Consider the following 24,260-nt stretch of genomic DNA (forward strand, 5'->3'; position numbering starts at 1 on the left):
TGAGATATCATCTCACACCAGTCAGAATGGCCATCATCAAAAAATCTAGAAACAATAAATGCTGGAGAGGGTGTGGAGAAAAGGGAACCCTCTTGCACTGTTGGTGGGAATGTGAATTGGTACAGCCACTATGGAGAACAGTATGGAGGTTCCTTAAAAAACTACAAATAGAACTACCATATGACCCAGCAATCCCACTACTGGGCATATACCCTGAGAAAACCATAATTCAAAAAGAGTCATGTAACAAAATGTTCATTGCAGCTCTATTTACAATAGCCCGGAGATGGAAACAACCTAAGTGTGCATCATTGGATGAATGGATAAAGAAGTTGTGGCACATATATACAATGGAATATTACTCAGCCATAAAAAGAAACGAAACTGAGCTATTGGTAGTGAGGTGGATGGACCTAGAGTCTGTCATACAGAGTGAAGTAAGTCAGAAAGAGAAAGACAAATACCGTATGCTAACACATATATATGGAATTTAAGAAAAAAAATGTCATGAAGAACCTAGGGGTAAGACAGGAATAAAAACACAGTCCTACTAGAGAACGGACTTGAGGATATGGGGAGGGGGAAGGGTAAGCTGTGACAAAGCGAGAGAGTGGCACGGACATATATACACTACCAAACGTAAAATAGATAGCTAGTGGGAAGCAGCCGCATAGCACAGGGAGATCAGCTCGGTGCTTTGTGACCACCTAGAGGGGTGGGATAGGGAGGGTGGGAGGGAGGGAGACGCAAGAGGGAAGAGATATGGTAACATATGTATATGTATAACTGATTCACTTTGTTATAAAGCAGAAACTAACACACCATTGTAAAGCAATTATACTCCAATAAAGATGTAAAAAAAAAAAGAAACTAATATTAAAAAGGGTGATTTTCATAAGTAGGCTGAGTAAAATTTTCACAAGTAAAAGCTTTTCGTCATAATCATTCTGCTTTTCCTTAAAATAAAAAAAGAAACATGAATGAACATGATTGTAATCCCTCCACTTAGTAATAATCCCTGAAGTGACAGTGCATTCTATTAATGCAGCATGGCATCTCTTACCTCTCTTACCCCATCCTCTCTCTCTCCCCCAAATGCTAGATGTAGTACGCAGGTACTACAAAATTCTTGATGCTCATTAGTTGTAAATTTGTCATCTGTACTAAATGAACATTAAGGTAATGAATTTGACAAAAAATCTATATGAAGCAAAAACTAAGATTAGTGAAGTAATATAGTTAGTGTATTCTTCCTGGAACTCTATATGACAGAACAGAATATTAGTTAAAAATGACCATCTCCAAATACTATGTATGCTCACACTTAATGTATGTGGGGGAAAAAGTTTTTTTTTTTTTCTGTAAAGCCTTAAATATAATTCATGCATTTTAAACTACTAAATTTATCTCTTTATTTTTAACTTCTGTTACTGAAATTATTGTGTCAATATTATTATTCCCACAACTGAAAATGATAACATCCTTCTAGGAATTTTCCTTCCAAAAATCAAAAAGGAAACTTGGCTTCAAACAAATCTTTATCCTGACTTACCAGGTTAACATTTAATTTATTCAGTGAGTAAGAATTTTTCAATATACACATAAGTTAAAAGGAGCAATTTCTCTAAAATTCACTAGTTTCACAAATAAAACTATGGTTTGATTTTTGATTTTTATTTTTGTTATCCTCTCCCATTATAGACATGGGAGAGGAAAACAAAGAAACAAAGAAACTTGTGGTCTCAGGTGCTAAATAAATGTGAAAGTAAATTAACAGGAAGATCCTTTGACAAGGAGAGTTGATGCTTATTTTCTATGTCTGGGAAAGCATGCTTCCACAGAAAGCACATTTTACAATAAGTGGAACCATCTGGACGGACTGAACAATGTGGATGCCTCAATAAGAGACTAGTCCTACCTTTTACAAGGCCATCCAGAATGGTTTCTGCTTTTGTGAGTTGAAGATCCCTAGGCAGCTTGGACTGCCATAACAAAATACCACAGACTGGGTGACGTAGACAGTAGAAATGTATTGATATTTTCCCACGGTTCTAGAAACTAGAAGTCCCAGATCAAGGTGCTGGCTGATTTGGTCCCTAGTAAACACCTTTCTTCCTGGTTTGTAGAGGGCCACCTTCTCACTGTGTCTTCACATGGCTGAGAGAAAGGGCATGCACAAGTGACCTCTCTTCCTGTCTTTTCTTCTAAGGACACTAATCCTATCAGGGTCCCACTCGTATGACTTCATTTACCCTGAATTACCTACATAAAGCCCCTACTACAATCACATTAGGGGTTGAAGCTTCAACATATGAATTTGGGGGGCACAAACATTGTCCATAATAATCATCCTCAGCTAGAATTTCAGACAGTCTTCAGTTTCCAAATCTTCTAAACATCCACTTAACTTCCTTGGCATGCAAAGTATTTCCTTCTTTACCCATAGGCACTATTGTTTCTTGATGCATCTCTGTCCATTCTTTTCTTTTTATTGCAGAAGAAGAGAGATAAAGCAACTGACTTTGAGACAGGGAACTAAAGTTTCTTAAACCAGATTTGGCCTGTGAGGAGACCTCCTGTGAAACCATAAGACTTTTGGGAAACCATGGATAATGTCCTATTTAGTTTATGATTTTAAACTTCTTCCTACATTGTTATTTCATTTAATAAGCCACCAAGAAGTCAACAGTCACCATATAGCCTTTTGGTGATTCTGTGAGGAAAAGGGTAGTATAAGAACAATGAAGCCTTTTTAAAATTACCCCTCTGCGGACTCACTGTTCCGAGGGGCTGTGAGAAAGAAGTAACAGTCCTGGAGATTCATAAGCTAAAAATGCCCTCTTGCTCTTCCAACTCTCAACAATGCAAACAACAGCACATGATAATTTGTAGTAATGGAGTTCTCAGAATCTAAGTTACTAAGTGTGGAATAATACCATGATTGGGAACAAGTGGGCTTCAGAAGAACATTCTAGGGTTGGTATTGGCAAGCCAGTGTCTCTCTCAGTACATGCCTTCTCATTCTTCCTGGTCATCAAGTACTGTACCAAACACACACACACACACACACACACACACATGCTACATTTGACTCACACATTCACACACCCATACATAGCCATCATCTGTGGACAAATATTAATCCTCAGTAATAACACACCCCACAGGCATATTAAGAAAGAAACATTTTCTCAAAACAATAATTTCCTCTGAATACTTCTTTCACAGTGGAGAAATGGCTTTACATTATGATGTGAATGGTGTCAGTACTCAATTAGTAGTACATCCTTCTGCTTCTAACCCCTTCTCAGGTTCTTTTCTGTGCCTAGGAAATGTGGAGCTCATTACAACTACCCTTTCAAGCAATAGATCTGTCAGCCTTTAATGGCCATTTTTGGCAATAATGAGTACTAACAAAAGCTTAAGAATTGCTTTATCTTTTACTGTAGGATTGATATAATTCTTAAGTAAAACATTCCCACACCATTTACTGGATGTAGAATAGAGGATGTATGAGGATATTAATAGGACTAGAGAATGGAGACAAACTCATTATTCCTATAATAATACATATTTAGCAGTCTGACTTTATATTCTTAGTTGATTATGAGATCCTTGTAAACAAGGAATATGTCTTATCTGAGTTTCCTGAGAGTTTTTTTTCACAGTAACCTGAAAATGACCATGTTTTCTAAAATAAAAAATCTGTTCTCACCACCTAATTAAGGATCTTTTGATTAGTTAATATTTACATAAAAGTCTCAGGAATTTATAAAAATTATATTTACTTCTAAATTTAATAAAAACACTTTAAATAGCCATTAAGTGGTAATTTTCTTTCACTGGTACATAAGCATAACCCCAATTTCACTTTAATTAGGTATTGGGGATAAGTTTAGGTAAGAAAGTGAAATACTTAAAAACAGCTTGCCTTAACTTGCGAATAGACTGATAGTAACAGAACAGAACTCAGTTTCCTGACTAATGTTGTATGAAATTTCAAATTATTCTGTGTGATAAAAGAGCACATTAATGTGGTCTGTGAGGTTTCTACAGCCGATCTATGAGTTTTTATGAACTATCAAACGGATGCCTCTCACTGTTTACCAACCATTCATTCCTTAACCCCTTCCAATGTGGTTTTTTCCCACTACACTCCATAAAACCACTTTATCAAAGTTATCTATGATTTTTCTCAGGGCCTATCTCTCTTGAATGCTCAGAAAGAGAAAACTGTATATTCCATCACTACCTTTTGAAACACTGATCTTACTTATGGCATTAAAATATACTGGTAATTCTTTTATCCCTTTATTTCTCCTCTCCCCTTCACAAGGTCTTCCTCTTCTTCAATGCCACAAAATGTGGGTGTTCTTCAAGACTGCATCCTTGACTTTCTTCTTATGCTCTGTGCACTTACCTCTGCTTTCTGTTCACTACCTTCCCAAGTGACTAAGACAATTATGCAAACGAGTCTTAAAAACTTATTCTGACGTCTCTTACCTAATTCAATCCTGACATTACAAATGCCAGCTAAATGTTACTACTGGTGTAGGATGTAGTGATTGGGAGAGTAGGAAGTAAACAGATATAGCTTTTTATATATGGCTTCTATATATAGAGAGATAAGAAATTTAGAAAAACATATGAAACAGGGCAGGAAGTAATGAGTTCCATGAAAGAAGTTCTGTATACTCAAGAGTATTTTGCTGTTAGGTTCTGTGGTAAAAATGATTCCATTAGATCCATATAAATGGGTTTCTCAGTTTATAAGAACATGTCTTAGCTGGTGAGACACTAGAAGATTTCACACATTTATGAGATATAAGATATAATAAGGATGATAAGAGTTTTGTTTGTTAACCTTGAGAAGTTGAAAGGTATGTGAAATGTCAGAGAGTGAGATCATATGAAGAAAGATTAAGTTTTTGGATTAAAAGGAATACATGCAACCTGGGAAGCTCAGCACATCTTGAGTACTACGAATGCCTATCATTTCTCCTACTGCTATGATGGCAAATATAAGTAACCTCGAGATATCCACCTAACATCCATCATCCTGTCAACAACAATTTGTCTAAACTCCTCTACATTATTCCAACACTTTTCTAGGCACATCCAATCCAGTTTCTCCTCTTACCAATGGTATAATTATGATCACATGTTAGGTTCTAATTGTATCACCTTTGACTTCTTCCTTATCCCTAACACCCACATTAAATACGTCAGTTTTTTTTTTCCCTAATTCCTCTTCTTAGAAAACTTTTTTTGGCTAACATAGCTTTTCCATTGTCACCACTACTACCTGGGTATAGACCTTTTCACCTCATAATTAGACTACTGCCAAGTACCTCTTCACTGGTCTCACTCCATGGTAGGCCCTGCTCACAAACAATGTTCAAAAAGCACTCTGATTATGTCAGCCTGCTGGACCATGCTGGTTAAAAATCTACTCTGGTTCAGCAGGAAGCACAGAAAGTTACAGTGTCAGAATGGAGTTTGAGGTGTGAATTACTTTGGTGGCACTTTTATGTAGTTACTGAATGAAAAGATTGTATCATTTTAGACTAAATTTTCGTACAAAAGATCAATGCACTATGAAGCAAACAACAGACATGACAAAGCTGGATTGAGGGCTACAGAGACGAAGCAGAATCCCCTATTTATGAATAATCTTAGCTAAATATTACTCTTCAGGTGAACTCTTGCCTGAGTAGCTTTTATTAAGAAAAGTCTTTAATTTCTCTGAAATCAATTAATGTTATATACTCAATGAATGTAAAGGAGATCCTATCACCTCCTGTCCCTCACTACCTGGGAACTTTATTTTACTGTTTAAATCTCGAGGCTCATGTTCAGTTGATGAGGTCTTCTGTTTCTTCGTACACATATGTAATCAGTCATCCCTTGGTATCTGCGGGGTTCTGACTGTACATTTCAGCCTTGCGCACAGGTTGACAATCCTTTTAACCATACTTTGTTACCTCCCTATGCTGTTCCTCAGAGCAGCTATTTCAGAACTTTTCTCACTCTATCAATCCCTCCAGCCCTCTTCCCCAAATTTTCTGCCTTACTTGATCTCAGATCCCTACCTTACAAGCCAAATGTGAAAATTGTAATTCAGTCTCATCATTGAGGAATTCAAATTTATGGGGCAAAGAATCAGAAAAACCATGAGTTAAGATGAAGTAGCCAGAATCAAGAAACTAGGAAGAGGCATAAATAACTGTGTTAACAACAGTGGGATAAAGTGGTGTGCCTACCTCTAATCCATAGTGCTTTATTTGTCATTCAAATTGATCATAAATACCATAAAAGCTCTTGTTGAGCCGTATGTTACTGGGTCTGCAGCATAGATCTCACTCATATCTAGAAAGGTTTCACACTGAAAATCTGTTGTGAAGATGAGATAGAGTACATCAGTACTTAAGTGGTATTATTTTTAATCCATTTATTGAGGCATTCATCTGCTTTTATCCCCTAAATTTTAAAACAGTAACAATTTAAATTTTTCTATTTTCCATAAATTTCATCTGTATTATTGATCTGGAAAAAGTTTGTTAAGTCCAAATAAATTATAAATTATTTTCTCAGTTATATCATTTTTCTTCCTATTTGTAAAAGGGAGTGGTCATAGAGGCTTTCTTTTATTTTATTCTAATACATTATTTTTCTCCTTTTCTCTGCTGTTTAGTCTAACAACTAGCAGAAATGAAGGGTCTTTTTAAATTCACATTTGCTAGCAGAGGCTTAATATAATTACCAAGATGGTAGCAATGTTCAGAATCTGAAGTATGGAGTACTTAGAAGCTTCTCGCAAAATCGACCCCCCTCTAATATTCCTTATCTCAGCAATAGTCACACATCTGACCATTTGTACAATCCCCAAACCCACACTGCCCTTGATATTTACCTCAACCTGCATATATATCTCATCACCAAATCCTGCTGGTTTTATCATTTGAATATTTCTCAAACTTATTTCCCCCACATTGCCATGACCCTAGTGCCAGCCGTCATCCAAACTGCAGCCAGTATGGTATAAAGTAATTAAAAGTAAAGGTTTAGGAAGCAGTCAAGCCTGGCTTGATTCTCTGCTCTGCATGGTCTTAGCTGTAGTCCATTGGAATATGTGTTTAATCTCAACTTTCTCAATCATATAATGGAAATAATATGAATAATATTAGTATTTATTTACTTCATAGGTTTACTGTGCATTAAATGAGATAATCCATATAATGTACTTCACACAGTGTTTAGCACATACTAGAAATTCCTAAATGTTGGTGTTTGCTTTCACCAGATTAGCATACTATATCCATTACATAAATCAATGCATCATAGTAATCAATGCAGTATGACCTGTGCTATCCAATGTGGTAGCCACTAGCCATATGAGGCTATTGAGCACTGAACATGTGGATAATACAACTGAGATGGTCTTAAAAGGGTAAAATACACACTAAATTTTTAAAATTTTGCTATTAAAAATGTCAATTATCTCGATACTAATATTTTATATAGATTATGGGCTAAAATGCTAATCTTTTTATAGATTGGGTTAAAATGTATTATTTACATTAATTTTGTTTATTTATACTTTTAAATGTGCCTACTGGAAAATTTTAAATTACATATGTGCCTCACATTTAAGCTTAAGAATTGTAAGGCTAGAATTATATTTCCATTGGAACCAGTGATCTAGACTTTGCCAATTTTCTCTTATTTATAGCTTCTAGAATGGCCAGCTACATTCTTGGAAGACTCCAAGTGATACAGTTTTTGCTTAAAACTATATTTTAAATATTTGAAATTTGTTAGAGAAGAAGATCTGAAAAGTCCTGACCAGGGTAGGAGCATGGACTTTTAATATTTTGCAATGTTGACGTTTTAAATCCATAAATCAGCTTCAAGTAACTTTTTTTTCAAATAAGACATACCTATCATTCATTACTGTCCATTCAATAGTCTTCAAGTAGTCTTTCTTAATAAATCAATTTCCTCTGATTTCAAGGTAATTATTCTTATAAACTCTGTTAGAAATGTATATGTGTGCCTGAATATGTGGTGATTGTGAGAAACAATAGTATGTGTTCTAAAAGAGTTTGGAGGAAAAATTCTGGATTAAGTTAATTGAAAATTTTTGTAGAACAGACAGAGATTGAGATTATTGCTCCTTCAACTTTAAAATTTTAATGTAAAATAGATTGTTTCCAATTGTTTGCTCTAACATACAATGCTATAATGAATTTTCTTGTAAATGTATACTTGCTATTTTAAAAAGGAATACGGAACAAACTTGACAAAATGATTGCACATTTCATTTCTGGGATGGTGGTCATATGGGGTGTTCCTTACATTATTCCTTCAGCCCTTAAATTAACTGAATTTTCATGTTAATCTTAAAATTTGCTTATAAATTATCTTGGGCATTCCATGAAGATATTCATATCATGACATTTTAACTTCTTCCTATTATCTTTATTTCTTATTATTTTTCTGTTTTTATCAGTAATATCTTGTCCAGGACCTCCAGTCTGTGTTGAATAATGGCAGTGATAGCAACCATCCTTGTCTTGACACTTGTCTGAAGGGGAATGAATCTAAAATATCTCTATTAAATAAGATTCTTACTGTAGATATTCTGTACTCTTTTATTCTTTTTTTAAAAGAATTGTCTTTCTCTTTTCTCATTTGCTAAGAATTTCTATCTTATCCTGTACTATCATTACCCAGTTTGGGTATCCAGATTATATTAACCTCATAAAATAAATTGATCAGCTTTCCTCTTTTTCTTTTTTTGATGGAAAAATTGTAGAAGATACATGTTCCTTAAAGACTTACAGAACTCTCATCTAAAAGCATCTTGCTCCGGCTTTTTTTTTTTTTTTTTTTTTCTGGGCAAAGGGAGTTTTGATAGTTTTTTCCCAGAAAACATGAATTTCATCTAAGTTTTCAAATTTTGATGTATAGTCATCCATTACACGTGTAGAATTTTGCTTATATTTAGTTATTGCCTCACTTGCATTCTGCATATTGTTTATTTGCATCTTCTCTCTCTCTTTTTTAACTTAATTCATATCACTAGAAGTTTCTTAGTCTTTTCACATTGTTTCATTTTAAATTGTTTCCTTCTTCATTACTTCATCTAGCCTTATTATTATGCACTCTACTCTCTGTCTCTCTCTCTCTCTTTTTAAAATTTATTCTGTTGCTCTTTTCCTAGCTTAGTTTTCCATCTTTCTTATATTATTATTAATGTTTATAAATTGATACATTTTCCTCTACATTTCAGCAGCAAACAGATACTGACTCTGAGTGCTTTCATTATCATTTAAATGTACGAATTTCAAAGTTTACCATATAATTTCTGCTTTAAACCAAAGGGTAATTGGTAACATACTAATTTTTAGAAATAGCTATTTTTTCCCTAAACATTATTTTCTTGGTTTTTAACTTCATTGCATTGTGGTTATAGAATATAGATTGTAAGTTGTTAATTGAAATTTTTGGAAACTTCTTTTGGGGCTCAGTATACCATCATCATTGGCGAATGTTCCATGTATCTGAAAATAATATGTATTCTATGTTCGTTTGATATGAGGTTCCAGACATATCTGTTAGATCAAATTATTAGTCATGCCACTGACATTGTCTCTACCTTTATCGCTCTCCATGCATCACAGTTCTGTAAAATATGTGTTTGTTTACCATGTTTCTTCATATCAGATATCAGCTATTGCTTATATACTTTGAGCCTATACTCTCAGCTGCATATTGATGATTACAATTTTCCTGTTTTACATTTATTTTCATATATATATAACATCCATCTCTGATGACAGTTCTCACTTTAATCTCTACTCTTTTTCTGATATTAAAATTTCTAGTTGATATTTTCCAGATATATATTTTCTATGATTGATAGAAATCAATTTTTCTGCATATTACTGTATATGTGTCTGTGTGTTTTAAATGAGTATCTTTTAGACAACACACCTAGCTCTAATTTTTATTACAATATGAGAGTCACTGTCTTCTGATTGTTGTTTTACCTACATTGATTATTGAATTTTACCATAAATTATTTTTATTACTATTTTTTGTGTACTCTTATTTTATGTTTTCCACCTACTGCAATTTATTTTATGTTTCCCATTTCCCTGATTTCAATTATATGTTACTTATGGATCAACTATATGCATTCTATTTTTACTATTTTGATGGTCATTATTAATTTAGTAAGATTCTTTCAACTAATATTTTTTTTTCATCACTGATTGTATCCTGGGCAATGCTCTAAGCAGCGGGGATAAAAAAGATTAATATTTTGTCTATGTTTCCCTGTCAATATCTATAACCTCATGAACAACTATGTTTCCCCACAATGAACAGGACAAAATGTCAACACAATTCCCTTTCTCACCTCCCTGTCTTCCCCCAACAACTTCCATAACACTAGTGTCATCTGAAGTTTTAGTTTTGGATTTTTGTGCTTACACAAACGATTAAATTCTTACTTATTTATACATCAATAAGTTCTGTTTTGTTTCTTACATGTTTTTCCATCCCATAGCAATTTCTTGCTTTTGGAATCAATTTCTTTCTTTCAAAAGCTAAATCTTTACACACTCTTTTAAAGAGATTCTTCATGTTATTACACTCTGATAATTAATATCTTATTTTTTTGCTCTAACGCTGAAATAATATCTTAGCTGGATACAATATCAGATTCAAATCCTTTTTCTTGAAAACTTTCTTACATTCAGTGTTGCTGTAATCAGGGCTAAAAAGTATTGGATTTTAGTTCTGAAAGACAAGTTTTAGTTTCTCTCTGAAAATCATGTTTTCCTTTTTTTTAGTAATCTTAAAAATCACTATAATATATCTCAATGAGGAACTTTTTTTCCACTTATCTCTCCTATTCAGTTCTTTATGTGCCCTTTTAAACTGCAGTCTTACATCTTGCATTAGCTTTAACAAATTATCAACACTTTTTTCCCTCAAATATTGTCTTTCCTTCGTGATGGGTATTGCCATTACTATTATTAGTCTCCATATCTTTAGACTTTTTTTCATTCCATCACTTTATTCCCCGCTAATGCCTTCTGAAAGAGTTCTTCAATCTTATCTTTCAGCTCAGTAAATCCTTCTTCAAGTATATTCAACAAAGACTCTTCATTGGCAATAAGTAACCAGAAGATAAAATGAAAAACAGATGCCATTTGTGATAACAACAAAAACTACCAATTGCCTAGAAAAAATCTAGCAAAGATTGCCTGATAAGTTTATGGAGATTTTTTAAAAATTCTATTAAAAGATATCAAAGTAGATCTGAATAAATGTAATGATATAATATACTCGTGAATACAATGAATAAAATTTTAAAGATTTTAATTGTCCTGAAATTAATCTGTAAATTCATTGTTATTCAACACCAAAGCTAGATTTTGAAAAGAACTTGAAAAATTTATTCCAAAATTTATACAGAAAGATAAATTTCCATGAATTGCTAAAGCAATTTTTTAAAAAGTATAAAGAAAGAAACTCCTACTACTAGGTATTAAGACAGAATGCAGCACCAAAGGAAAACCATCAGTGTGGAACTGGTGCAGGGACAGACTAATTGACTGAAGGAATAGAAAAATAAGGATTTAAACAGATTATTTGTTTTATGATAGAGGACATAGTACATAACTTTGGAGAAATGACAGACATTTTTGTAAGAGATTAGAAACTTGATTTACTACTTAAAAATTTTATTTACAAAAATAAAATTGGACCTCTAGCACATACTATTATAAAACAAAAACACACAAAAAATCCCAAACGGATAAAAGGCTTGAGAATGAAAGTATAACCAAGCTAACCATAGATTATGTTTACTGAAGCAAGATATAAAAGCCCAAATCACAAAAGAAAAGCAAACATAATTTGACTTTTGACTAATATGAGAATTGAGCAACATAAGTAAGAATTTCCGTTAATAATTGTCACTCACACAGGTTGTGTCCCTAGGAACCAGACCGTAAGAAAGAGACTACTGAGCAGGTTTATTATGGATTGTTCTTGAGGTCAACACCTGTGATAGGGAGGGAAGGGAAAAAAATAGAATTGGGTTAGAGGGAGAAATAGTGCTATGATGCAGTATCAATGAAGGCTTCTTCTCTGAAGCTGGAAAGAGGCTGGGGCCAAACTTCCCTTCATTTACCAGTCACTGGATGCAAACTGCCCTGGGAAGCATGTGTGAAATTGGGTGAGACAAATATCTCCACCCAAGGCAGTTCCTAATGAGGGATGATTATTATGGGATGCCTGCAAGAATCACTTTTCATCAATGAGGGAATAAACCCTCTGGTCCTGAACAAGGATCTGAGTGGTCAGTTACAGATTTCATTTCAATCACAGGACTGAGACTAAAGTGACAGCCTGGGGTTCAATACTTATGAATAAATAATAAGAATTAATATGTAAAATATTCAGTGACTTCCGTAGAACCCAGTAGAAAATAACCAAGGGAGAAAAAATAACAGAAGTAAAACTTGAATGATTCAATATATAGTTACCCTAATCTCATTAATAATGAGAAAAAGGAAGAGGTATTTATTAAGGATGTTGACCATAACATTGTTTGCTGTAAAGAACTGGAGTAACTTAACTGTTGAATGCTAATGAAATAGATAGATAATACGTTGACAATGTGTTCTAATAGAACAATGTACATTAGTAAAAAGAAACCAATTAGTTGTACATAAAAGAAAAAGAATAGATTTTTAAAATATATAATGTTGACTATAAAAAGTAAGAAATAAGATTTGTAATGCTGATACCATCTTATAAATTTAACAAAACATATACAACAACTATCTATTCTTGCTTCTGAGGATAGCAGAGACAAGTGACATGGAAGTCTGAGCCTTCTGTTTGTGTAATTTACTGGTACATTCTGGATGTGCTCAGGTTGAAATCCAAACGCTGCTTCTACACCTGCCCAGTCTTATGTGATGGATCTGACAATATCCAGCTTAGGAAAGAAAACCTCAGTGGTATGGTCAGTTAGCAACCCATGGTCAGGTTATCAGTTTCTAGTAGGATCCATTATTGTGGCCGAAATGTTTGCTAAAATTGAGACTAGTTTTCTGACAGAGAAGGCATAATCTTCCTCCAAATCCTGGAAACATATTAGAGATTTTACTCAGCAAACTCTTCCTTGATAGATATATCATTTCTGTCAAATCTGGTGAATCATAAGGCCCAAGCGGCAAGGGACCTCAGGCTGGGTCTTTTTTCAGATTCTTCTCTTCCTCTAGGCCCCATTCAAAATGAACAGGTTCCAAGATACCAAGTACATGGGTCAGAGCAGCATTCTCAAGTTCAGGGTGTGCTACCTCCAAAATCAGAAGTTACCTATCAAGTCTCAATCAGGGATGTCAGATGCAAAGTGCAAAAACTTGTCCTTAGTCTTAGAAGGAATGTTTTTGCATGTCACAAACCACTGGATCTCTACAACTGTGGCAGTCCCTTGAATCTTCATGAGACTTCTCTCCCACTCTCTGACACAGATATCTTACTAGAATATCTAGTGTACTTTCTACTTCCTAGTCATCAAACCCTATTATCATGATGTCATCAATGTACTACTAGTCTAGTGTTATGTCAAGGTGATCAAGATACCTGAATTCTCTACTGTGACAGAAAGGAGGATACGTAGCATATTCCTGGGCTAGGGAGTAAATATGAACTCCTGCTCTTACCATGTGAATAAAACCCAAATTTGATCCTCATTAATGAAGGGAATTGGAAAGTACATATTTATCTGCAAGAATGTTAATCCTATAACAAGTGCCAAAGACTGTATTAATCTACTGTCATTTAACCAAGTGGTAGTCACAATAGCAGCTTCTGTGGCAGATGGTATCATACAGTAGCTGTGATTGGAGCTGCCACATGAATAAATTTATAGTTAATACATATACTTGTCAAGATCCATTTCATTTTTTTCAGGGTATATACAGGTGAATTGAATGAAACGCTATGAGGACCATAACCCCTATATCCTCTAGGTGTTTGATAGTGATATTAATCTCAGCAGTTCTTCTCATAATATAGTATTGCTTCTGATTTACGATTTTCCTCAGGATGGGTGTGTGGTTTCTGGGGCTTCCACTTGGCTCTAGATGCCCTGATGACTACCATTCACAGGCTATAATGACTGGGTTCTGCTAGCTGCCAAGCATTTTTCTCTCAATCGTGCACATGCGGACCAAGGAAATAACCACAGATTAGATTCAAAGATACTTGGATACACTGAAATGAACTTGAGCCAAACTCCACCTGGCTTTCATAAGCTCCCATTTAACCAGAAAACCATGGTGGTGTTTCAGATTCCATGGCATCAGTGTCAGCTCAGACCTTACATCTAACGGTCCTAGAAATGTTTGGATTTTCTTCTTTCCTCAATGTTCAGTTACCCTGGAAATGGCTCCAGGTCACTTTAAGAGAATAATTGAGGGAATAATTATTGTATAAATTTAATGTGGCATTGCAGGCTTCATTCTCAAGAGGATCTTGAGCTTCAATCAATGAGTTCTGGATTTCAGAACTGACTTAGATCTGGAAATTGGGTGAGGAACCACAATTTCCTATTTTAGCAGCTGATGTCAGCCTCTGTCTCATCTTCTTTTTCTTTCTCTCCATTTCTCATAGGCATCTACTCATCTATCTCATGGCTAAGAATGCCATGACCTATTAGCTATTACCACAGATCACTGAAGGTCAAGGCAACTTGATGGCAAGTCTGGTAATTACATCTTCTTTGCCTCTGGTAATTGAATGCTATTCCCTGGCCTGATTCCCAAGGATATTAAAGAGCCCAGTTCAATAGCAACAACCAGACACCATCAACTACAGCCTGCAGAGTGCAATCACCACCAACGATGCTTCTTAAAGATACTGGTGTCCACTCAGCAGTGCATTCCTTATGGAGTGTGTCTTCTGGGTCCACCCAGGGATCTTAATCAAGTTATGGGTGCTTAAGTCTTAAATAGATAATCTATTCTAATACTATCAACTCCCTGAGTCTTTTGACCCCTTCTCAATACCATATAAGGGAGTTCCAATTTTTCATCACATTTGTTCTAGTCAAGTTATAATGCCATTAAGAAAAGTCAGGCTACACAATCCTTATCATTATTGTTGACCCTACACTTTTAAAACACCATAACCATCATATATTCCAGTGCCTCTCCTTTCATCTGTACTTTATTCCAAAGCAAAAAAGGTGAAAGCCTTAGTAAACATGATGCTACTGCCAGTCAGAAATTTTCAGCCTCCTACCACCACTAGAACTGGAATCCTTATTGTTCTCAGACAGGTGAGTAATCCAACTTTAAAATCCCATCACTGTAGTCTATTTTCTAAGAATTTTCTTATTATCAATGGTCCTGCCCTGAGGTTTCCAGAAAACAAAGCCTAAGTCAGAGACATTTATATAACTATCTTTTAAGATAATGCATTCCCAGGGCATAGGAGTGAGGAAATAGAAAGTGACGGAAGGGTGGGGGGAAGCAAATACAAGGATAGGTTATCATACTGTCTACTGCTTAGTATGTAGTATGACTGCTTGCTTATCCATGTGGCACTATCTTTCAAGCGACCACAGAAATGAGTGAATATTAGGGCCTTTTATCCAGCAAAGAAAGGGTAAAGAATTTATCCATTCTCTCTTGTCTCCCATTGGCCAAAATTATACCCCATGGAAAATTAATTCCCTTGCACACCTAACTTGCTCATGAATAAAGGGACTAAGAAGACACTATTGCAGCTAAGACCTCGGCACCAAGAGAATCTGAGACAGAAGGCAAGAAGTACACGGCATGGGCATGAGGCAAGGTACCACAGGTTATGCCTATAAGAAGTTGATTAGTGTCTATGCAAAGGAGCAGTTGGTTTGAAACAAGTGCCCAAATATCCAGAGACAGATGAAACCAAAAGATATGACATGGTACTTACATATGTAAGCTTAAAAAAATTTTTTTTAATTTCTGGAAGGAGCATATAATTGAATTTCTTTGTAATTAGTTCTGATGCACTTTGCCTGTTGATATCTAATTTATGCTTACTGTAATAACTGAATCCATGTCAACCTGTCATTGATTTGCATACTTTGTGCTATTTTACTGTTATATTTATGTTTAGTCATTTGCAATGCACTATGCCTTGTTTGCTATTTTATTCAGTAGTAATTTTAAAAGAAGGAAGAATTTTAAAATTTTGCTTTGGGATTACTTTGTATTCTTTAATAAAGTTCATGATTATATAATTTTTTTAGTTTCAAATTTAACAAAGAAATGTAACTTTTGACCTCCCTCTTATGTAAGACACGCAATGTGCTTTTACTGACCCATCCCTACATTTACAGATCTTTGTTAATTTAATATGTGGTACAGATTACAAGTTAGAGGTATAGATTATTATGCTTATTTTTTCCAATTACATATCTTGTTTTTCAAGTGACAATTATTACCCTTGTGTCTACATTAATGTGTACATAAATTAATTGGATTCACTCATATCAATGCACTCATATCAATCAATTCACTTATATCAACTCATATCAATATCAAATAAATCAATTTATCAATTTATTCAAATTTTTCTATTTTTTACTTCTCAATTTTAACTTTTGACCCCCTAACATGTGTTTGAGCAAACTTTTCAGAGATTTTATGTCAGTGCCAGAATTTATGAACACTTGCATATCAGAAAGTAAAAAGAATTCAGTCTTCTCCCAGGCCTATCACCTGGCAGAAAAGGAAAAAAAGAAAATAAGCCTTATGAACACCTCTCAATTATCTTTTAGTATTTTATGTTGCAAAGGTTTAATTTTAAAGCTTTCCTGGAATTTGCTTTAGGTTTCTTGTATTTTTTTTATGGTCTCTAGGTAACCTACATATCTTGGGACCTGGATTTTAATAAGACAATTTCTTTATCCTTAACATTGCACAAAGCTTATAAGGACATCTGTGTTGCTAAATATTTTGAAGTAGACTGTTTGCTTCAGTTCTAGATATTTTTAAAATAATTTATTCTGCATGTTATAGTAAAATCACTTCAATAAGTATTTTAGAGTAATTCTCCCTTTGTTCTATGCTGAAGAATTTCTTTCATAAGTCAATTTGTGTCTGTTTACTTTATTTAGGGTAACTGTTGTTTATTTGCTTGTTTAGTGTGCTATGTGCTCATCCTTAGATAAAGATTGCTCAATACTATATAATTGGTCTGGTTTAGCCTATTAAAAGGGGGCATAGGGACTTCCCTGGTGGCGCAGTGGTTAAGAATCCACCTGCCAATGCAGGGGACTCAGGCTCGATCCCTGGTCCGGGAAGATCCCATATGCCACGGAGCAACTAAGCCCGTGCACCACAACTACTGAGCCAGCGTGCCACAACTACTGAAGCCTGCATGCTCTAGGGCCTGCGTGCCACAACTACTGAGCCCGAGTGCTGCGGCTACTGAAGCCCGTGCCCCTAGAGCCCATGCTCCACAACAAGAGAAGACAACACAATAAGAAGCCTGCACACAACAACAAAGAGCAGCCCCCGCTCACCACAACTAGACAAAGCCGGCGCATAGCAGCAAAGACCCAATGCAGACCCCCCCAAAAAGGGCGGGGACATAGATTCCTATAGCTCTCTCACTACCTACTTGAATGCTGATAGAAGCCTCCTTGTATTCTTAAAGTGAAAAGCAAATCAACATACGTGGTTTTCAGAATAATTTCTTTTAGCAAGCTTGTAGTGAGCTGGAACCTTACTCTATTGCCTGGTTCTCTGTCTTCTAGGATAAGAACTTATTTCTGGATTATTCTGGCTGTGTTTACTTAACTTTTTTTCTCTTGAAGTAGTATATGGAAATCCCATACCTCCCAAGCATTGCTCACAATCACTGTCCTCGCCTACAGTTACACCACATGGCAAGTTTCCATTCACCACTTTTTCCCCTAATCTCCCTCTTTTCCTCAGCTTTATTGAGGTATAAGTGAAAAATAAAACTTGCATATATTTAAGTTATACAAATACACTGATGTTTTGATATACATAAACATATACATTGTAAAATAATCACCACAATCAAGCTAATTAACATATCTACCCTCTCATATACTTACTATTTTTTTAAGTCAAATTTTTTTGTGTGTGGTGAGAACACTTACGAAATATGCTCTTAGCAAATTCCACCCAGGTTCAATTCCTGGTCAGGGAAGATTTCTTTCTTCCTCTCTGCCTACCAACTTCCTCAGTATATCCCCACCACAGACTCCTTTTATTCATAGTGTTTTACTGGGAACTGAATTTTCTGAGGGTTTGAGAACTATATGTACTTGGAGGGTAGTGAAGTCTATAGAGGCAATGTCCCTAGCTGCCACCGAAAGTTTGTTATATTTCAGTAAATAGATGGCTGTTCAAATTTGTGGTTGGCAAAATCCCTGCATCTCTGAACTAGGGATGGATGGTAGGTGTAAACTGTAGTCTTGTTCAGCTTTCTTCCTCTTAGGTACTGCTCACCTTTGAGGGGCAAAGGATGCTATGGCCTCCAATTATTTTTCATCTTAGCCATTGCCCATGCAGTTACTGGAAACCTCTCCTAGACTCTGGTTGTTTTCCTTCTTTTCAAGATTGTTTTGACTTAGAAACTTTTCATCTTCTGTCAATGGGAGAAGATGGGAGGTTGAGAGAAGTTATTTCAGGGATGGTTTATGTGATGTTCAAAGTGACCATTTTTATTCTCAGAGCAAATAGCAAATAACATCTGTGACTTTGACCAAGGACATTTTAACTTGAGGGCTTAAGTTAATAATCAGTGAAATGGCTATATTTGTTTTTTCCCCCTAACTTAAAGACCTCTGTATATTAATTTGTGATATTGTGAGTTATAATAAGAAATAAATATTTGGTCGTCATCCCAGGTTCCTGGCTCACAGATCTCCAAATCCTTGGAACTTCCTGAGCTATAAGAGCAATGGGAACATTTTTTGTAAGAATATTTGATCTCCTGTCTTCAGTTCTGAAATTAATAAAGGTGAACTGGGTGTGTTGTTATTCATAACAAGCCCCCTTCCACCACAACTGGGTTTATGTTATTGAGGTGACTTTTGGAAAGCAACTAAGGCTGGGGGCTTGTTGCCTGGGGAGCCAACATGACTAGAGGGTTGGAATATTCAGTCCCAGCCCTGCCTCCACACCTCCCTCACCCCTTGGGAGGGAGGGGAGAGGGACTGGAGGTTTAATCAATCCCCAATGGCCAGTGATTTAATCAATCATGCCACTGTAATGAAACCTCCAAAAAACCCCAAAAGGACAAGGTCAAAGAGCTTTCAGGTTGAATGAGTGCAGATGCAGGTAGGGTGGTGTTCTCAGAGAGGGCATGGAATCTCTGTGCCCTTTCCCCATCCCTTGCCTTACGCAACTTTTCCATGGTATCCTAGTAAATAAACTTGTTTACTGAGTGCTATGAGCTGCTCCAGCAAATTAATAAAATCCAAGGAACTTACAATTTATATCTTGGTAGAAGTACAGGTAACAATCTGTCGCACGCACACACACACAATCCTACTCACACTGAGAAAAATAACAGGATTCATTGGCATTATTCACAACATTATTTGAACGGTCAAATGTATTTAATAGTTTGATAACTAAAAGACTATGAAAGATCAATTTCAAAATTACAATGAATTAAAAAAACTAATTTTTTCTGAGATTTGATTGTGTAACGTATTGGTGGGTCCCTCAGATTAACCCTTTAAAGTGGATACTTTTACCAATTTAATGGACACTGTCTGAATTGTGACATATTTAGTCGAATAAAATAGAGGCCCATTTCTGTAGCTTAACCTTATAATAGCATTTTATTTTCCTCACATATCAAGAAGTCTGAAGGAAGGGAGTCTGAGCCCCTTCTATCATTTTGCTCTATCATCCACACAGGGAAGCTTTTATCTTCATGTTTGTCCAATCATGGAGGCAAGATGGCTTCTCTCTCTTCAGTTGTGCTGTAGCCTGGAGAGAGAGAAAGGGACAAAAAGAATATCGGTATTAGAAAAACAAAAATATTCCCAGAAGTCTCCAGCAGAAACATATTTGGACCTCATCACCTACACTTTTGTTACATTGCCACTCCTGGATACAAAAGAGTCTGAGAAGGTGAATGTTTTATCTGGGAACATTGCCAATCTGAGCAAAAAGGGGTTCTTTCTTATCAGTAAGGAGGTACTGAGGAATAGCTCTTAGGTAGGAAACTAAGATGGTCTAAAAGTCATTGAATTCAGAATGCTATATGATCACAACCAGTATTTTTAAGCAACATAAATTTTCAGAGCGATACTAAGTTTCAGTAACTATTCACTTTTGCTATATTTGAGGGTTTTATTTTTTCATGAATAGCCAGTTAATGAAATAATATAAAGAAATGTTTTAAGTACTTTACTCTCTGCATTATACTTGTGAGACTGATGTCATTACAGACCATCAACATTTTTTGCATACTAGAATATTCTTTTTTTATATACCTTACTTTAGGGTGACATTAGGGTCCATGTTATAAACAGTACCAACCTCCTTTGGACAATATCTAAAATCTAAATAATAGTACCTAAATCCAAATTCCAAGGATTTTTCTGAGTTAATTACCAACATGTTTCAAATAACAATTTTAATGCCCACATACTGATAGCAGAATATTAAGTCCTAAATGGATTCTTTAAGCTAAATGTTGTACATTTATTCAAGAAACTGTTTTGTTTTGTATATATTTGCTAGCCTTAATATCTAAAACTCAGTATTTGATAGATAAGTTTTTTAAGGTATTAAAATTGTTACCTCTTAAGGACATTTTTCTGTACCTATAAAAATTTTTCTTAATTATAATCTATCTCCCACTAAAATGTAAATAGGTTCTCTGCATTCTTCAAAACCAGTCTTTAATGTTGATAATCAAGATGAACAGATTTTTCAATGACATTTAGGTGGTGGGGAGTGGGGAGAAGACAGTCAAGATAGGATATCTGCCCTAATATTCTGCCTAAATGACACTCAGAACTGAACATAGTACATTTTTCTAAATGCAAATCTAATACTAATTCGCATCTAATCCATATTAAAGATTTACATCTCAAGTCCTCTGTGAATTCAATTAGAACTAATTCTACCTCAATTTACACATCTTATTGAATACACTTTTTCAAATCTAATTTTGATCCTGTTGATTTGAGATAATTTGTGTTTTATAAATAGTCACACACTAGGTATGATATAGGGTGTCAAATATGTCACATGACACATGGGGTTCAGATAAAATACCATTTTCTCCAATTATAAAGGAAAACATGTATAATCTTGCATATGAAGACTTTACCCTTATTTGCTTATAGCTAAAGCATTTAGGAAGAAAGGATATATAAAAACACAATTGAGAGAATAACCGAACAAGAATTTTTAAAATATGAAATAATTAAGTAACTTTGTTTTCTCTCAAAATATCCCTGGAAGTATGCTCTATAAGGTAATTCTTCTCCCTCCCCTGGACAGAATTTTGATTCGTGCCCCACTTCTCTCTTAAATAATAAAAGTCCTCCTGGTACTTTAATCACTTTCAGCTTAGAAACTGATAGGTACAGCTAGAGTAAATAATAAAAACTCCAAACTTCATTCAAAATTAAAGCTTCTGCACTCACCTAATCAACCATGCAACAGAAGGCAGCCCTGTAGTATACAGTATGACTTGGATAGATACTCTATTTTCCCAACTTGTCTTCTTCCTCTCCTCAAATGCTGATTGGCACTGTTTCTGACCACACCAGGTTTTAAGATGGTGGAGAGAGGAGATGTGAGGGTATAGCAAAGCTCCTGCATGCTTGTACTTTTGTGAGCTGCCATCATTGACTGCTGTCTGGTTTGGAAGGTGTCAAAGCTGACTCTTGGTCTTTCTCCCTTGCAGGGTGTTTCATTTCCTTGTAGGGTTCTTCAGACTATTTACTCCTCTCCCCATTCATTAGCAGGCATCTCTCAAGGGTACTTCACTGTGATTTGGGTCTCAGCAGGCCATCTCTTCACAGACTCTCTTGTTGGGATCCTGCGGTCTTTTAGGCATCTCTTTTGATAAAATCCATTTAAGATGACTGTGGGTCAGCTTTCAGCCACATATGTGTGGTCCACACCTTCTCTATGTACCTTTGGTTCATTTTTAATTATAACTTAAATTATTTTTCAAAACCAAGCTCTCTGTGCTATTGTCACGACTGGTATTTTTCAGATGTATACAGATGTGTTTTAATTAATAGCACTGAAATTAAGTTCAAAGCATAACTGAGTCATAGTTATTTTGCAATCACGAATACAGAACATTAAAAAAAATATTACGTGTGACGAATGCGTTTATTGATTGTTAAAAACACTGAGGATGGCTAAGATAGGCCAACATCCTTCTTTTACAGACAAAAAAACAAAGAATCAATTTAGTAAAATTGTTATTGGCCAGAAGTAGTGTGATTTATATGGCATACTTCATGTGAAGGTTTATGTGATGCATGGGGTCTAAAGTAAACATATGTGGGTTTGAGTCCTATTTCTGTAATGTATTAATTATAAGTTACAAGAAGTTGACCAAGTTTAATAAGGTAGGTAATCTCAGTTTCTTCTTCTATAAATTAGGGATGATAATAGCTCTAGTAATTATATTGTTTTATAATTAAATAAAATGCAATACATATGGTGTGTACCACATAGTAACTTAATAATTGTTAGTTAATTTTGCCTTCTAACACTGTCAAATTATATTTTTTTAATTACAGCTGTGGCTTCTTCAGGTACCAATTTTATTTTTTATGATTTCTGAAGTTAAAAATAACATATGTATTATATGAACATATACACATATATGTACACATATATTTTTACATTATTTTCAGGTCATTATTAAATTACTATAATGCAATAGTTAGCAAGTGTTTATTAAAATGAGAATCTTTGGTTATTATACTACATAAAATGAACTTTATCAGGCTATACTTAATTTTTCTGAAAAGCAAATAAATCAGTAAAGGTAAGCTCCTACCTTTAATGATTTAATCTTTGGAATTAGTAAGCCAAGTAGAGAAGCTCTGGTTTTCAATGTAATAGAAGAAACAGACTGTTAAAGCCCTCCATGACAAGCTGGGAGAAAACTCTGTAAGAATTTGGATACATAGTTTAGGATTTTATGATGCAAATCCTGATTATTCAGATGTTCACAACTCCTCATCATCTTCCCTTAACAAGTTATTCATGTTGGTGGCCAAATAATCATCAAGCTATTGCTAAGTGGAATGGTTAGTATTGCATCTATAGCATAGTTATCCAAAGAGAGGACACTAGTATTGTTTCCATGTAGATAGTGTCACTACATCCTTGTTTGTTTATACCCCTCATAACTATACATTCGTTTCAAGATTCTGAATGTAATGAATGCTCAATATCTTTTCTCCATGTGCTTAAAAGTTTTAGGAAAGATTAGGACAAGATTTTGTCCCCTGATCTTATTTTTCTCTTCCAACACAGATCCGAAACAACACTGCAAGGGTATACTGTATAACACCTAGATCACAGTTCTAGACAATGTCTCCTTCCAAGAGCTGAGATTCTAAGATACATTATGTTTAACTGTTAATGAAACCTATTTGGGTGTACTTAGTTCAAGATTAATGTTATTACTTTCTAGGCCCATTCTATGTAGATAACAAATATTTTCCCTTCAAAAATGTTAATGTTTTGTTCATAATAAGATGACAATTTGAGTTATCTTTTCCTATACATTTAGTATATTTCATATAAATATATTTGAAATATCTCTATATACAATTCCTAGGTCTCTCCACTGAAAGGGCTTAGAAGAAATGGCCCAACAGTTGCAATAAACAAGACAAATCACCATATTCTGGTTTCTAAATATCATTCTCCACTAAAAATTATCACAGTTAATTGTGGGGAAAGGCAGATTCCAGAGCTGGCGAATAAAGAAACAAGATAAATTTCGAACATTTTGTTATATTAGGAAACAAGGAAATGTTCAAATAATCAGGGGGACACATCAAAAGGATAAGCAAACCATCTTAAAGGAACTCCTACAAGCCAAATCTGAAACAATTTGAGCATCAAAATAAAGAATATTAGTATTCTAATCCATTAGATTAAATAAGAATCTAGGAGTCCATACTAACACAAACT

At 34.9% G+C, this 24,260-nt stretch overlaps 1 long non-coding RNA gene across 2 annotated transcripts in view; it reads right to left on the reverse strand.

The window, feature by feature from the left end:
* The window catches only part of LOC132597795 (uncharacterized), a 319,492-nt gene that overhangs the window by 282,806 nt on the left and 12,426 nt on the right, over positions 1-24,260 (reverse strand). For both annotated transcript variants that reach the window (XR_009565121.1, XR_009565122.1), the window contains exon 2: positions 19,923-20,060. This is a non-coding gene — a long non-coding RNA (uncharacterized lncRNA). The remainder of the gene's footprint in view (positions 1-19,922; positions 20,061-24,260) is intronic.

Source organism: Globicephala melas, chromosome 9 (genome assembly GCF_963455315.2).
Source record: "Globicephala melas chromosome 9, mGloMel1.2, whole genome shotgun sequence".
Lineage (NCBI taxonomy): Eukaryota > Metazoa > Chordata > Mammalia > Artiodactyla > Delphinidae > Globicephala > Globicephala melas.